This window comes from Helianthus annuus, chromosome 4 (genome assembly GCF_002127325.2).
Source record: "Helianthus annuus cultivar XRQ/B chromosome 4, HanXRQr2.0-SUNRISE, whole genome shotgun sequence".
NCBI lineage: Eukaryota > Viridiplantae > Streptophyta > Magnoliopsida > Asterales > Asteraceae > Helianthus > Helianthus annuus.
In genome coordinates, this window is record NC_035436.2 from 87,381,583 (window position 1) to 87,397,939 (window position 16,357).

The window sequence follows — 16,357 nt, forward strand, 5'->3', positions numbered from 1 at the left end:
AATGTGTTTTGGTCTCAAAAATTTGTTTATTTTGGTTTTACAATTTCACATTTTGATTCTAGTTCATTTTTAAGCTTTAAATAGCTTTCTGGAAAGTTAAACGCGAACTGATGCGTAAATGTAATCAGTTTAATGCGGCAAACACTCCGGAACAGTGACATAGGCTTAACATACATTACATAACTTTTATATAACTTAGAAATAAGTTTTGAAAGCATTGGTGTGTCAAAAACAAGTTTATCCACAATCAGGGATTATTTGCATCAAACTGCGAAAGTCTGCTGATTCACATAGTATCGCACATTCCGGAACTCGGTCATAAGTTAAACATGCCCTAAATATCCTTTACATAGCTTAGAAATAGGCTTTGAGGTGTATGGTGCGCAAACATAAACTTATTTGATCAAGAGGGACTAAAAGCGTCAAAAAGTGCATAGGTTTGCATTTTCGCGCATGATTTACGTTCTGAATATATCCGGACCTCCAAAAATTTATGTAACCATTAAAATATATTATTTTAGTGATTGGCATGATAAAATTCCATTCGTCGCGTAATTTGGATCGTTTTTCGCAATCGTTCGTGTTTCGTCGTAATTAACCGAACAACGCGACCGTACGACCAAACGAACCGACATCCGAGATATTTTTGAGCACATTTCAAGTTCCCTATGCTTTAACTTCATTTTAGAGCCTTGAAAATGGCTTAACGGGCCTCAAACGCATCGGAAATGGCCTTAAAAGCATGCAAGGACTAAAACTGCACTTTTTGAAACTGTGTTGCTGATCTGCACTTTCAGGCGGCCGCGTAGCCCCTGTCTGTCACTTACGCGGGGCGCGTAAAACCCCCAGATCAGCAGAAACCTTTTTCCAGCCTGTTCCAGCTATTTCCAGCACTTGCAAATGGTTTTGAAGTTCCTATGGGCTGGTTTAGGGGTGCCCAAGGTATTACAAATCAGGGGGGCACACTTGGACGGCCTAGATCGAAGCACGTTTTTCAAGAAACGATCCTAACAGTCTTGGTTTTTCTATAGATACCCAACCCACTTCATTTGCAAACCCACAATTGATCTGATGCATTCTCTAAGTTGAAGTGATTTCACTTCATACCTGAGAATAATTGGATCAAACTTCCGTTTCATGGACCTTTTGTAAGTATTCTTTCGTTCTTTTGCACGTTTAAGCATGAAAGTCAAACTTTGTTTCACTTTCTGCATTGACCAGTTTATGGTCAACACGAAGTTCGTTTGAACTTCATAACGTGAGTGTAATCACGATGGTTTTAGTCTCTTGTGACTATACCTACTGATTACCACGTTATTTAGGCGTAGTGACGAGTCGTAGTTTCGGTCAAAATGCATATTCTTGCGTATATTGCAACCAAACTACTCTTGGGTATCAAGAGCCTTTGTTTTGATACCAAACTTGTTTTCAAACTTCGTTAAACATGTTTTAACATGTTTAACTCGTCAATTTAGGTTTAGTGCTTATATAGGGTCGTAAAGATAAGTGGTCTAAACAACCGCTTAGACTTTCAAACCCGACTCGTTTGGTCAATCATTAGGATCCGACCAAACATATAATGTGACCATAGATTTATAGGGAATAACCTTCCAAGGTTTTACCTTATGGTCACCTCGTTTAGTTAGTCGTATGTAGGTAGTTTATCTATCTTCATGGTTAGGCATATATGGGACGTTTAGAGTACTGATATTGGAATCCTTGTTTTGATTTATTGTGTACTTTAATGCGTGTTTACGAGATGGAACAAGTTTAGGATTATGTGTTTATGTGGTAGTTGTGATTTAGATAACGAAACTGGTGTAATAAAATAAGAACATGGTGGATACGCCGCTGGTACTTCCTATAGATAAGTGTTCTTATTTTATTATTCTTGTGGCGTTATCTGGATCACTTTAGGATTTTGTGTACAATTGTTTCAATGTTTGATTATCAAAATCTTTGTAGAATCTCCCATATTTTTATATGACAGATTCTTAGAAATATGTCTAAAGTATTAACATGACTCATTGATTTGATTTATATAATATTTATATAAGTTTTGATTTATTTCAAAACAGTTATTATTAATCCTTGATTGGATTCCTAATAACATATTAACGGGTTTTTACGATGGTTTAATCGAGATTACGATGTAAGGCATAAAATGACTTAGTAATAATCATATTGCCATATTCAAACTATTTTGTCACGAGTTTTCACAATTAAGATTAATACTAAATGTTTTGCCATTTATTTGGCTAATAAAACCTATGTATTCACGGGCATTTTCATGCTTGTAGGATCGGTTCTAGACCCAAACGAGTCGTTCGGAAGAGATCTTGATCTGTTTCAGAGGCAGAAACTAAGAAACAGACTTGAAAACAACTTGAAATCACTATAATTTGCCTTGTATATTGATAAAATTCAGTTTACAATCAGACGGCACTTCGGCAGCACTTCGGTACCGGAAACATGAACAGTTACATAAGATTTCGCTTGAAAGGATATATATAGGTGATGAGATTCCGCTTAAAAGTGACACTGTTCACTTCAAGCGAAATAAGAATTGTTGTGATTCCGCTTGAAACTACAAATTGTCATTTCAAGCGAAATCAACTCCTCCAAGCGAAATCACCTTTAATTCTATTTTCTCGAACAACGTGCCCTGATCTAACAATCTAGTACAAAACTCGATACAAGACGAAGTCGACAGATGTTTGCACCAACAGACTCCCCCTCAGATGTTGAGGAGTCTTCAGTGTCGAGTCCTCTCATCTCCAATCTTTATCAGTCTTTGGGCTTTGCTCTTTCTATCAGCACCATCATGCTCCCTTTGAACTAATCCTTCTCTCGGATGTTTTTAGACCCCCCCCCCCTTTCGATGTGCTGGAATTGTAATATGGCTTTCACAGAATCAGGATCAGATCTCTTGATTCTTTAAGTTCATCAGTAGCATCAGTTCCAGTATCGTAACCTAGCCCTTCCTACACAGACTCTTCTTCACAATAAATTTCTCAATTTTAACAATTTAATATTAAGATGTATGCACCAACTCAGACTCTCTTTTTCAAAACAACGATAATATCTGTGACCACTTGCAGAAAAATATTCAAACATTTTTAGATTTAACACACTTCCCCTCAAAATGATCATGATGTTCAGCATTTGGAATTTTGAAAATCAGCTTTTCAACATCAGTGGTCGACAATCTTTTTTTGGATTTTTAAGTTTAAATGAAATGCCGTAAAGAAATATTTTTAGATAATATTTTTGTGAGTTTGTGTAAGAGGATCATATCAGTTTATGAGACAAATCACCAACACCGTTGAGCTTTAAACATTTTAAGTTCTAAACAATTCACTTAGATTGTCAGTATATTGGTCCACTTAAATTTTCACACAAATTTCAACTGTTTCGCGTGTCCCACCACTTAAATATACTCCCGTATACAGATCCCAATATTCAGTCTTACAGGTGAGTATACCTAGATGATATATGTAAGGGGTAAGATGCGAAACCGTGAGAGCTCAGGTCAGAACTTCCATTCAGCAGAGAGTTGACGGTTCGACTTTTGGTGTGTCCCATTTAGAGGATCTTTTCTTCAACAGCAGATGATTAACAATGCATAAAGTATTATTCGAGGACTAGGTCAGAATTTCCATTCAGTAGAAGTCCCGGGATAATACCCTAGATATCACTACGCATAAAGACCTAGTATCTCAGAAAGAGGGACCTTTCAAACAAGATTTCGGGGGTTACCCATATATCCAAGAAATTGTTCCCCACGATATAAGCAAGTTTGAATTTTAGGTTTATATCTCGTCACAATCTACTAAATGTGCAAAAACCTACTGGCATATCTGCAGTGAGATTGCTTATCACATTTATACTTTCCATTTCTTTAGCATGTTGTGATAGTCTACTGATGTACTATCATTTCCTCTTATCACAAAAAACTCGATTTTGATTATATTATGTTTTTGGCTTTTTCAGATTTTCTAATGTTTTGGGATTTTCTGAAATTTTTACTCCCCTAAAATGCAAACACATTTAATGAAATTTGAAAACAAACTATACGGAAATTGACAAACTGATGTATCAAGCTTCAAATCTCCATCCACTTGGCTTAAACAATCAGAACTCCCCCTTTCAACAAACTATTTTCTCATTATGATTTCAAAACACTTAAGTTTGTTTTAATCAAAATGATTCTTCCGGAAAATAAGTTTTGTTAAAACCACTTGCAGGTTCGGGGATAATCATCACATTGTTCATCTTTAACCACCTGTAGGAAATTAAGTACAACTTAATGTCCCTGATTTACCACATATAAGAACATTTACAGACTCAAATACCAAGAAATATGCCGATACCTACTCCTCACTTACCAACCTGGGAGTTCCGGCAAAATCCATCACCTGTAAAAATTTCACAATTTTAAAATCTTTTCAAACATTAATTTTATCAAGAATGATGCTGATTCCTGCTCCAAGATTACAAACTTGGGAGCTCCGGCAAGTCAGGTTTTTCAAGCAAAAAAAATGTCCACCCAAGCCTGACAACCTTGGGTGATATCAAATTCTCTTTAGTTGGGGTGTATGTTGCTTTCTTTGTAGCATAAAAGTCCTTTACCCATTTAACCTTCCTGTCGATCATCTTTCCAAAAATTTTCTTCACATTTCCATTAAAAGTTTTCTCAACATCAAATTCATTCTTTTCAGAATAAAATTGATTCGAGATCTCAACTTTCCCAATCTTTTGTTTAAAATTTTCAGTCCTCAATGGTGGGAAGTTCTCATCATCCATTGGAGGAACTGAGTTTTCACTCTTTTTAACAACATGTGGCTCCTCTGATTTTGTGGAATCAGATTCATCGCAAGTTTTCACATTAGATTTCTTAACAACCCATTTCTGGTTGTCAAGCTTCACACTTCTCTTGTAAAACTTCTTTGAACATTCAGCAACTTCATAAATTGAATTTTTAAACACTTTAAATTTCTCAGTTGGCGGTTCGGTTTTATCAACAACTACTTCTTTGAGTTTTTCTGAGACTCCTTGTTTTGTGTTAGTTGCTTTGGGACAGTTCCATGCAATGTGACCAACTTCATTGCATCTAAAACAGGTTCTTGTTTCTTTCCTCTGAACTTCATTTTTCTTCTTTTCAGCAAGAAATTCTTGATTTGATTGTTTCCAAAATGAGCTCTTCTTTTCTTCCTCGGCAGATGGACCTGAAACAAATTTTGTATTTTTAGAATTTTTTTCATTTTTATAGTTTTCTGGAGGAATAAAACCCAATCCTTTCTTTTTTAAATTACCATTATGGTTGGGTTTCTTTCGAAACTCTAAACCATAATTATAACCCATTTTCTTGTTTATCCTTTGTTGAATTCTTGTGGTGTAATTTTTAGGTTATTCAGAAAGATTTAAATCTTTTATTTCAAAAATGTTGATTTCTGTTACTTTGAAAACCTTTTTGATCAATTTAGTTTTAACACCACTTATTGGAAACTCTTTATCAAAATATAATTTGTCAGAATCAGTCAAAGTATATGCAACCTCAAATGTTTCGTCCTTCAAATTAGATTTTGACAACAAAAATTCTTTACTATAAACCCGTTTTCTCGACGTTTTTGAACTCCTGACAGACGAACTCGAACTCCCGACTGACAAAAACGAACTTTCGGACTCGGACTTTGACTCTGACTCCTCATCCTTATCCAACACCTGATCGACCATTCTTTTTATTAATTCGGACTCATGATCTGTGTCAGACGCTGTGAATGTGATGTCAATGTTGTCTGGTAATACATCGGTTAACTCGGACTCTAACTTTATATTGACTGCCTTTTTTACTTGTTCCTCATTCGGTTTTCTAGGCGAGTACCCTTCCCAAATTGGAGGCGGGCACTTATTATAACAAACACTCTGTTTCTTACCATTATCCTTTTTCTTCGGATTTTTGTCTCCAAACACTTCAAAACCTGCAACAGTTGGATAAATTCTGTCAATTAAGTAATCAGAACTTGTATAACTTCTCAATAAACGTCTGATTCTTTCATTTTCTGCTTTCTTAGTTTCCAACACTTGCTTCCATTTCGCACATTCTTCAACATAAAAATTTATCTCTTTCTGCTTCGACATCATTGTAGCATTCATCATCTTCAAAGCATCTCCTCTCTCAGAGTTTTCTTCTGCAAACTATTCACAGTTCTGTTCAAAACATCATACGACTCTTTCACATTCTTAACATCAAACAGCAACTTTTCTTTTAACTTTTCTGATTCACTAAACCTCTCATCTTTTTCTTCACATTGTTTGCAGGATTCCAAACATGTAAGACACGGTTTTGTGACTTCAACAATCTTTTCGACCTCCACAATCTTCTCTACTTCCACTATCTTTTCCACTTCAACTATCTTCTCAATCACCTTGACTTCTTTCATTTCTTTTGCAGCTTTTCTCTCTTTAAGTTTCTTCAATTTATCTGCAAAATAAAATTCAAATCTGTTAGAAGATAAACGAGTTTTTCCAATATTTATTAGTTCAATTTCTTCATCATCATCACTGCTTTCTGTTGAACTATTTTCTGAAGAAACAGATTCTTCATCTTGACTTTTCTCTTCATCAGATAACACTGCTATCCATTCTTTCATCAATTCTGGCTTTTGAACAATTTGAGCAATAAAAGCTTTAATATTGGAATCAGCTAGAATGTACTTGTCCCAGCTAAAACCTTCAGCCACTATCTCATCATCTTGATCAATAATGCCATAATAAGCTTTCTTATTCGCATCTTCGATCATTTTTCCATGTGCAGTTTGTGAATCCTTTTGTCGATGCGGTTGATTGGTGATTTGTTGATATATAGCCTTTCAATAGTAATCATCTTTTCCAAAAGGATTCTTTGCTCCACTAGTCTCCTGATTTTTGCACTCTCTTTTGAAGTGACCTTTCTCCCTGCATTTAAAACAAGTAACTTTAGATTTATCAAAACCTAAAGCTGAAAGATGAGCATCCAAAAAATCATTTCTTCCTGTAATCATTTTGAACTTTTCAGCTCTTCTCAAGACACTACCTAAACACCATTTGATGTCCATGAGCTCCAATTCCTCTGCATCGATCTAATCGTAATCTTCCTTGGTTAGCATAGGATTACCAATTTTTCCAGCAATTAGTCCTTCATAAGATTCCAAAGTAGTAACTAGTAATGCCATATGACTTTTAACAACTTCCTCAGAAAAATTTTGACCATTTTGAAGATGTAATGCAACATTGCACTGAATCATATGTCCATTACCAACATTTGCACTTTGAACACTTGGAGGATTAACATTTGAAAATCCACTAGTGTTGACTGAACTTTGACTGACTGATCCAGATGAATTTCCTGCACTAAAAGCAGTTTGGATCTTTGGACTTGCTTCAACAGTTTGAATATTTCCTTTGTAGTACAATTTGATGTCTTGTTGATTGCTTGAGCTATTCATTCTGGCAATCTTCTACTGTTCAAGATCCTGTGCCTCAAGCTTTTCAATAAACTGTCCAATCGACAATCTGGTAAACTCTCCAGAATTTTTTAAGATCATCAGATAAGTACCCCATTCTTTCTGCGGTAAAGCGTCAGCTAGCTTTTCAACCCATTCTGCTGGAATTTTAGTAATTTTCAACTGAGACATGGTACGCACAAGATGACGATATCTCTCAATGAGAGTCTTTGTAGTTTCCCCAGGCATACTAGTAAACAACTCAAACTCCTTTTTCAGCAAAGATGCTTTACTCTTGAGCATCTCTGTACTTCCTTCGAATTTCTTCTTAAGTGCTCCCCATATCGAAAACGCACTCCCATCATGCTGAAGTAAAATAAAGATGTCTTCTTTGACAGCTTGTTGTAGGAGACTAATCATCATTTTCTCTCCTTTATAACTGTCTCTCTCTTGTTCTGTGAATTCTGAAATGATTTTATCAACTCTCGAAGCACTCAGTGGTCTAACATACTTTGTTTCAATACTTTCCCAAGCTCTCAGATGGTTTGCCTAAACCCAATTCTCAAAACGATTCTTCCATCCATGGTACTCCTCAATTCCCATAAGTTTCGGGGGTTTTTGCAAAGTTCCGGTTTCGTTTTCTAAGTTCATGTTTTGAGCAATGGCAGACGGAGTAGTTGAAGATGTAGCAAACGCGTTATAGAACTCTTCTTCCACGATTCGGTAACTAGCTTCACAAACAAACACTTTCAAACGAGATTAAGTTTCAAGCTAAAATACTTCCAAGCGAAATCAGAAATTCAAGCGGAATTCCAGTGCAAACGGAAACACCTGTTTCAAGCGGAATAAAACTTTTCAAGCGAGATTAGTACTTTCAAGCGAAATAAGCAAGTAATTTCAAACGGAATTACAATTAGAAGCAGAATCAGTACAATTTGAAGCGGAATCACTGATTTCGCTTGAATTTTCAAGCGGAATAGCAACTTTGAAGCGGAATCAGGCTATTACGAGCGGAATCACTGATTTCGCTAGAAACTCTCAAGCGGAATAACAATTTGAAGCGGAAACAGGATGTGTTCGTTCAAGCGGAAATACCTTTTTAGTCCATTTTTACCACCTTTAAGCAGAATTTTTTTTCTGAAACTCTCAAGGGTTTGTTAAAATGCAGTTTTACACAATATGTGAGAAAATGAGCCGATTTTAACTGTAAAAACTTGTTGATTTTAAAAAGAAGGTGTAAAAAACAGAAATTTTAAGCTGAATCGGTAAGAACTCCTCCTCCTGAGCTCTGATACCACTTGTAGGATCGGTTCTAGACCCAAACGAGTCGTTCAGAAGAGATCTTGATCTGTTTCAGTGGCGAAAACTAAGAAACAGACTTGAAAACAGGTTGAAATCACTATAATTTGCCTTGTATATTGATAAAATTAAGTTTACAATCAGACGGCACTTCGGCAGCACTTCGGTACCGGAAACATGAACAGTTACATAAGATTTCGCTTGAAAGGATATATATAGGTGATGAGATTCCGCTTGAAGGTGACATTGTTCACTTCAAGCGAAATAAGAATTGTTGTGATTCCGCTTGAAACTACAAATTGTCATTTCAAGCGAAATCAACTCCTCCAAGCGAAATCGACTTTAATTCTATTTTCTCGAACAACGTGCCCTGATCTAACAATCTAGTACAAGACTCGATACAAGACGAAGTCGATAGATGTATGCACCAACAATGCTGACTGTTTTCGCATATGTTTTAGGTTTTCGACTGTTCAAGCATGCAACGCATAGGACTGCATATGGGCCTTAGACTTCTAAAAAGAACAATTACATATATTCTTTGTTTGTAAAACGATGTTAATGATATTGAAACAATTTAGTACCAGTAGTTGTGAGCAATTTGTAACGTGACTCCCCGATATTTCCGCCGCGTGTTGTTATATTACGCGATTGGGGTGTTACAACATGGCGCCGAATTCACTTGGGAATTGAAAAGGGAGATGAAGGCCTAGTATCCGCAGCTCTTCGAGCAGTCTTCCTCTAAGATTTCGGGGACGAAATCTCCTAAAGGAGGGGAGACTGTAACGCCATGCGTCCCTAAACTTTAGGCTTTTGGCCTATTTAACCCCATACTTTGTCTACTTGTCGGTTTTAGTCCCTGTAATTATGTAATGTGTGATGCTTTGTTACTTGTGAGACTTGAATGCTATGATACTTGAATCTTGATACTTAATACTATGAGGCTTGACACTTAAATCTAGATACTTGAATCTTGATGCTTGGAAATCTAGACTCTTGACTCTTGATACTTATTTGGTGCTCGACTCTTGAGACTCATGAAACTTGATTCTTGGTTGAACGAGAGATTGGAGTCTTGTCACTGGCGGAATCTATTAATCATGGGAAATTTGGTGTTTATGATGTAATCTAGTTATGCGATACTGTTACCCAATAATACGCAACGCGACGCTTAATCTAACTCGCAAACGAATCAAATACGGGAACGCGGAAGGGATGGGATTGACCAAGTGGCAATCCGATCGGATGACCATCCGATCGGATAGCCATCCGATTGGATGACCACCCGATCAGATGGCCACTCGATCGACCAACCATCCGATCCATGCTACACCGCCTTAACTCCCTCACACACATTATAAATAGGCCTGTCACATCACCATTCTCATTGATGTGATAGCCTCACTCGACCAGACGCATGCACACTACTTTTCTTTGATTTCTCGGCGATTTCGGTACGTTTTACACTAGATCCTTGTACTTTCTTGATCTACACATCATTTCTTACGAGATTCTCCTTTGAAATCTCACTTTTCACCGTGAAATCTCTTATATCTGAGTCCTTGAGGATGATGTCATTATGGTGGTTTGTGCAAACTGCTATATGATGCCATTACTGGCAAGATCTAGCTTGGATCTAAGGAATTCCATGTGTTTTGCACTGAATCTAAGCTAGATCTAGGACTTTTCATAATAAAACTTAAGCTATCTTCATCTTTTCTTCAATCTTTCACTTTAAACGGTGGAATCCGAGTCTAGACTGACTGTAGACTTGATGGATAGTCTGGAGTTGGTTTGGAAACGGATTGTTGCCTGAAAAGATGGTCCTAATATGGATTTTGACATAAACTCATTATAAACAGACAACTAGTCGGACAGGGGTGATTCCCATCCGATCAGAATGGTTGTATGTTGAGGAGTTTACCATTGTCTCAGTACGTACCGTGCCGTCATCGTTAATCTAGAAACTTAGAAATTTTACAAAATGATAGACAGAACAAGGACAACTCGATCGAGCGGCAACCCGATCGGATAGCCATCCGATCGGACAGCCACTCAATCAGGTGACACTTGTCTCATAGTCTTGAACAACTAAAACTTTGAAACTTTGAAAATTTTCATCGTTGAATGGCAACCTGATCGGTTAGCCATCCGATCAAACTGCCATCCGATCAGTGTAATTTGTGCATCAAAATCTTTCAACACTTAGAAACTTTTTCAGAAACTTGAAACTTTGGAACCCTTGATCGAATGACAATCCGATCGGATAGCCATCCAATCAAACAACCATCCAATAAAAGTAACCAAGACACTTAGCAACACTTGACACTTGGATCGAGTGGCAATCCGATCGAATAGCTGTCACACCCTGACCGCGGTAAAACAACGAAAGCCGCGGCGGAAACGCCGGGGAGGTGAGTAGCGACAGAATTATTGTTTCAACAACCATGGCAAATAAAGTTTTGTATTATTAAAATTAAAGTTACATTGTCTTGAGTTCAAATAAACTACATAATAACTGTCTTTTAAGTCACTAAGGCCCAAGTCCGCCTAAGTGAAGCACAAACACCCTTATGCATTAGCACCTGAAACACATGTAAAAATAGGTACGTCAGCATAAAAATGCCTGTGAGATACATAGGTTTTGTTTATGCAGATTCATGACTTGTATTTGAAAGAAGTGTTTGATAAAATGTAGTCATGAATCTTGTAAAATGTTTTCCTTTGTAAAACCATGTGAAAATCAACGAAAATCGAATGATGATGAAATGATAATGCATGGTTAAATGAATAACCAAGTGAAAATGAATTTGGATAAAATATGTAATTTGTAAAACAATGTCATGTTTATGTATGAAATGTTCATGTCTTGCCCAAGTGGTTTATATAACGCAACGATGTATAATACGATAAAAGCACTTATATATAGGAAGTACCAGCGGCGTATCCACCATGCTTTTATCATATAACACATAGCCCCGTTACATAAGTCACTTATCAATAACCAACCGAAATGTCATGTTCAAAGTCAAAATGTTCATGTATAAACCATGTATAATGTCATGTGTAATATGTATCATGTATAATTAATGAAATGCATAGCAAGTAGGAAATCATCTACTTAACTATGTAATGATGTCTAATGTGAAAACAAATGTCATGTATGGTGAATAACTAGAAGTTACTCAACCCCATAGAAAATGTACAAAACAATGTTTTTGAATAAACCTAAGTTTAAATCAAATATTATGTTTTGCAGAAAATCAATGCTTTATGATTACAAACATTTATGCAGTAATGTTAATCGCATACATTCAAGCCTTGAGACTGTGGCGACAAACCCTTAAACGAATTAAAGGTTCATCTAAAGTTATGTAGTCGGATTCTGTCATCCCCAACTTCCAAACAAACCCAGGAAGTCGGAAACGGGAGTTGTCAATTCCTATGGTACCATTACATAAGTCCGAGTGGCGTGATCAATGTTAATGAATGTATTATTGTCCCGATTGAACATACCAAATGTCATAACCAATGTAGCATGTGAAAACCATGTACTAGGAATGCTAAGTAAACATGCCTAGTAGAAATGTTCATGTAAAAACAATGTGCTAGCATGCTCAGTAAACATACATAGCAGAAACGTCATGTAAAACAATGTGTTACATATGCTAAGTAAACATATGCAACAAATGTGTAACAAATCAATGTGCTAGCATGCTTTACATACATAGCAAAACACAATGGAAAGCATGTACTATATGTGTACTAGGTGAAAGTAGCATGTTTATGTCATAAAATCATGAAATGCACGAAAGTAACATGTATGTACATGTGTATCACCCCAAAATATTTGAAAACAGTAAAAGAGGGGAACTATGTACTCACTTGGGATGCTAATTAGTCTTGAGAATAAGACCAATTTAAGCTCCAAGGGTCACGGAATCAACCGGCACCTAGTATAGGTAACTATGTTAATAAACGGCCCTAAATCGGGAGATAGGATAGAATGAGGTTCTATAAATCAAATGAGTAATTGAACTCATATGGTATGATTTAATAGTCCCAACATTCTGATTAGAAAGCCTACCTAAGTGCTTTTGACCCGTTTCGACCCATTACGGTAACATAAGTCACTATAATGCGTCATTAGCGTAAAACTATGTTCGGATGGTAATCTATGTGCTATGTCAAGTCTTACATGCCCAATAATCCCTAAACATGTTACTAAATCAGATAATATGTCAAAATTATGTTCACATAGTCAAAATATGGATTTATGCTTAAAAAGGGCATTTTGGTCATTTCCTATGGGCATACAAGCTAACAAGCATATGACTAACCAATCCTAAGTGATCATAAGGTATAACCTCAGTGGTTATTCCCTATGAAACTATCATCACTAAATAAGCTTGGTCAGATCCTAAAGATCGACTAAACGGGTCGGGTTCGGAAGTATAAGCGGTTGTTTAGACCGCTTACCTTACGACCCTAAACAAGCACAAACTAATAGTGTCGAGTTAAACATGTCAAAACATGTTTAACCTACTGTTTGGTATCAAAACATGGTGTTTTGATACCCTAAAGTAGTTCCGAGGCAAAATGCGTGCTAAAACGCATTTTGACCCAAACTTTGACTCGACACTACAACTAGCTAACGTGGTAATCAGCGGTTATAATCACGAAGGATTATAACTATCGTGATTACAATCACGTTTCAAAGTTCAATTGAACTTTGACTTGACCAATTGATGGTCAAAACCGAAAGTCAAACTGTTGGCTAAACGTTTGACTTTCTGAACTACATAAGGAAAAAGCCATAAAAGAAATGAAAGAATGCTCACTAAGGGTCCTTGCTATCTTTTCTACAAGAAGACAAAGTCCCAAATGCTTGAGAGAGAGCTCCAAAGCAGATGTGAAGAGAGAAAAGAAGGAATGAGCAAAGAATGAAGGAGTTTGGATGGCTAGTTATAGTTGTAGTGAGGCTCTAGGATCATTCCAAGTGGTTTGCTTGGTCATTAAGCATTAAATCCTAGCCATACATGTGTTACAAGCTGATTAGAAGCCTTGGTGAACACATAAACTTGCCCACCACACAAAGAATTAACTATAACAGCCCCTGAATTATCAAACAGTTAGCAAAATATGATTTCTGGTCGCTGGGCATCCTTTACGGTCCGCAAGGGAACCCTTACGGTCCGTAAGGACCCTGCATCTGATCTGCAACTTTCACATTTTGACAGCTTTGGCCCCTGCACTTGTTTGAGTCCATTTCAGGCACTTTTGACACCCGTTAAGCCATTTTCAAGGCTCCACAAGGTCAATAAAGTTTAGGGGACTCAAAATATGCTTGGAAAACTCACGGATGTCGGTTCGTTTAGTCGTACGGTTGCGTTGTTCGGCTAATTACGACAGAAATCGCAACGAGCGCGAAAACGAACCAAATTGCGAAACGAATGAAATTTTTGCATGCCGATCACTAAAATAAAAATATTTTAGTGTGTACAAAAATTTTGGATGTCCAGAAGTGGTCATAAAATAAAAATATTTTAGTGTGTACAAAAATTTTGGATGTCCAGAAGTGGTCAGAACGTAAGATATGCGCGAAAATGCAAACTGACGCCGTTTTAGTCCCTGTAAGATCATATAAGCATGTTTTCGCACACCGAACCTATCAAAGCTTATTTCTAAGCCATGTTTAGGTTATATATGGTATGTTTAACTTATGATCAAGTTCTGGACTGTACGTTGCCTTACAAAACGGCAAACTTTTGCAAGTTGACGCAAATAGTCCCTGAGAGCGAATAAACTTGTTTTTGCCACACCAAAGCCTTTAAAACTTATTTCTAAGTTATGTAAAGGTTATTTAAGGTATGTTAAGTTTATGATGATGTTCCTGAGTGTTTGTCGCGTTTTACTGATCGTGTTAACGCATCAGTTCGAATATAACTTTCCAGAAAGCGATATAGAGTTCAAAATCGATCAAAAATCAACATGGGCACAAAACCAAACATAAATGACAAACATTGGGATCAAAACACACTGTTTTATTAATATTGTATTGTTCGGAGTTTGTAAAATGATATCACAAGCACAGATGTCACAGTCTAACTTGTGAGAATAAATGCGGATATTTCGCTTTCATCTGATCTTCACGTTCCCAAGTAAACTCTGGGTCACGTTTAGATTCCCAGCGAACTTTGACCAATTTAATCTGTCTGCCCTTTAACTGCTTAAACACTTTCTGAGATTGGACACGTGGAATGTTGGCTGAACATTTCCAAGTTCAGGAGGTAGCTCAAGTCTGTAGGCTACTTTTCCGACTCTTTCAACGATCTTAAATGGTCCAACATAACGAGGTGCAAGTTTTCCTTTCTTCCCAAATCTAATCACACCTTTCCAAGGGGATACCTTGAGTAGGACGTGATCGCCAACTTGGAATTCTAAGGGCTTGCGTCGTCGATCCGCGTAACACTTCTGATGGCTTCTAGCTGTCTGAAGGTTATCACGAATCTTCTTGACCTTATTTGTAGTCTCTAGAATGAGTTCAGGCCCAGTAAGCTGAGCTTCACCTATCTCATTCCAGCAGACCGGTTAACGACATTTTCGACTGTATAAAGCTTCGAAAGGAGCCATATTGATGCTAGAGTGATAACTGTTGTTGTAGGAGAAATCAATCAATGGAAGATGCGAATCCCAACTACCAGCAAAATCAATCACACAAGCTCTAAGCATATCCTCCAGTGTCTGGATTGTTCTCTCAGATTGACCATCTGTCTGCGGATGGTACGCTGAGCTCAAATGAAGTTGAGTACCCATGGCAGATTGCATGGTTCTCCAAAAGCGAGACGAGAATCGAGCATCTCTGTCAGATATAATGTTCAAAGGAACACCATGTCGAGATACAATCTCATCAACATAGATTTTGGCAAGCTTGTCAGCAGATAGATCCTCACGGATCGGCAAGAAATGTGCTGACTTTGTAAGACGATCAACAACAACCCAAATGGCGTCATGACCTTTCTTAGTGCGCGGTAACTTGGTAATGAGATCCATAGAAATGTTTTCCCATTTCCAAACCGGAATCTCTGGTTGCTCCAATAATCTAGAGGGATGTTGATGTTCTGCCTTAACCTTAAGACAAGTAAGGCATTTTGAAACATATAAGGCAATGTCTTTCTTCATACCCGGCCACCAGTACTGGGTTCGAAGATCCTTATACATTTTGTCTGCACCAGGATGAATAGAATAACGAGACTTGTGAGCTTCATCCATTAGCAAGGTGCGAAGATTGTCTATACTTGGGACCCACAAACGGCCCATGTAATAGAAAATCCCAAAATTTCTCAGTTCAAGCTCAGGGTTAGTATGACACGGTAACTCTTTACCCATCAAGTCTTGTGTAACACAAGTATGTTGAGCCTGAATTATGCGAGATTGAAGGTCAGATCAAACTTGAACACAATGAAGCTTGACACGTTCCTTACGACTCAATGCATCAGCCACGACATTTGCCTTACCAGGATGGTAGCGAATTTCGCAATCGTAGTCGTTTAGGAGTTCAACCCAACGTCGTT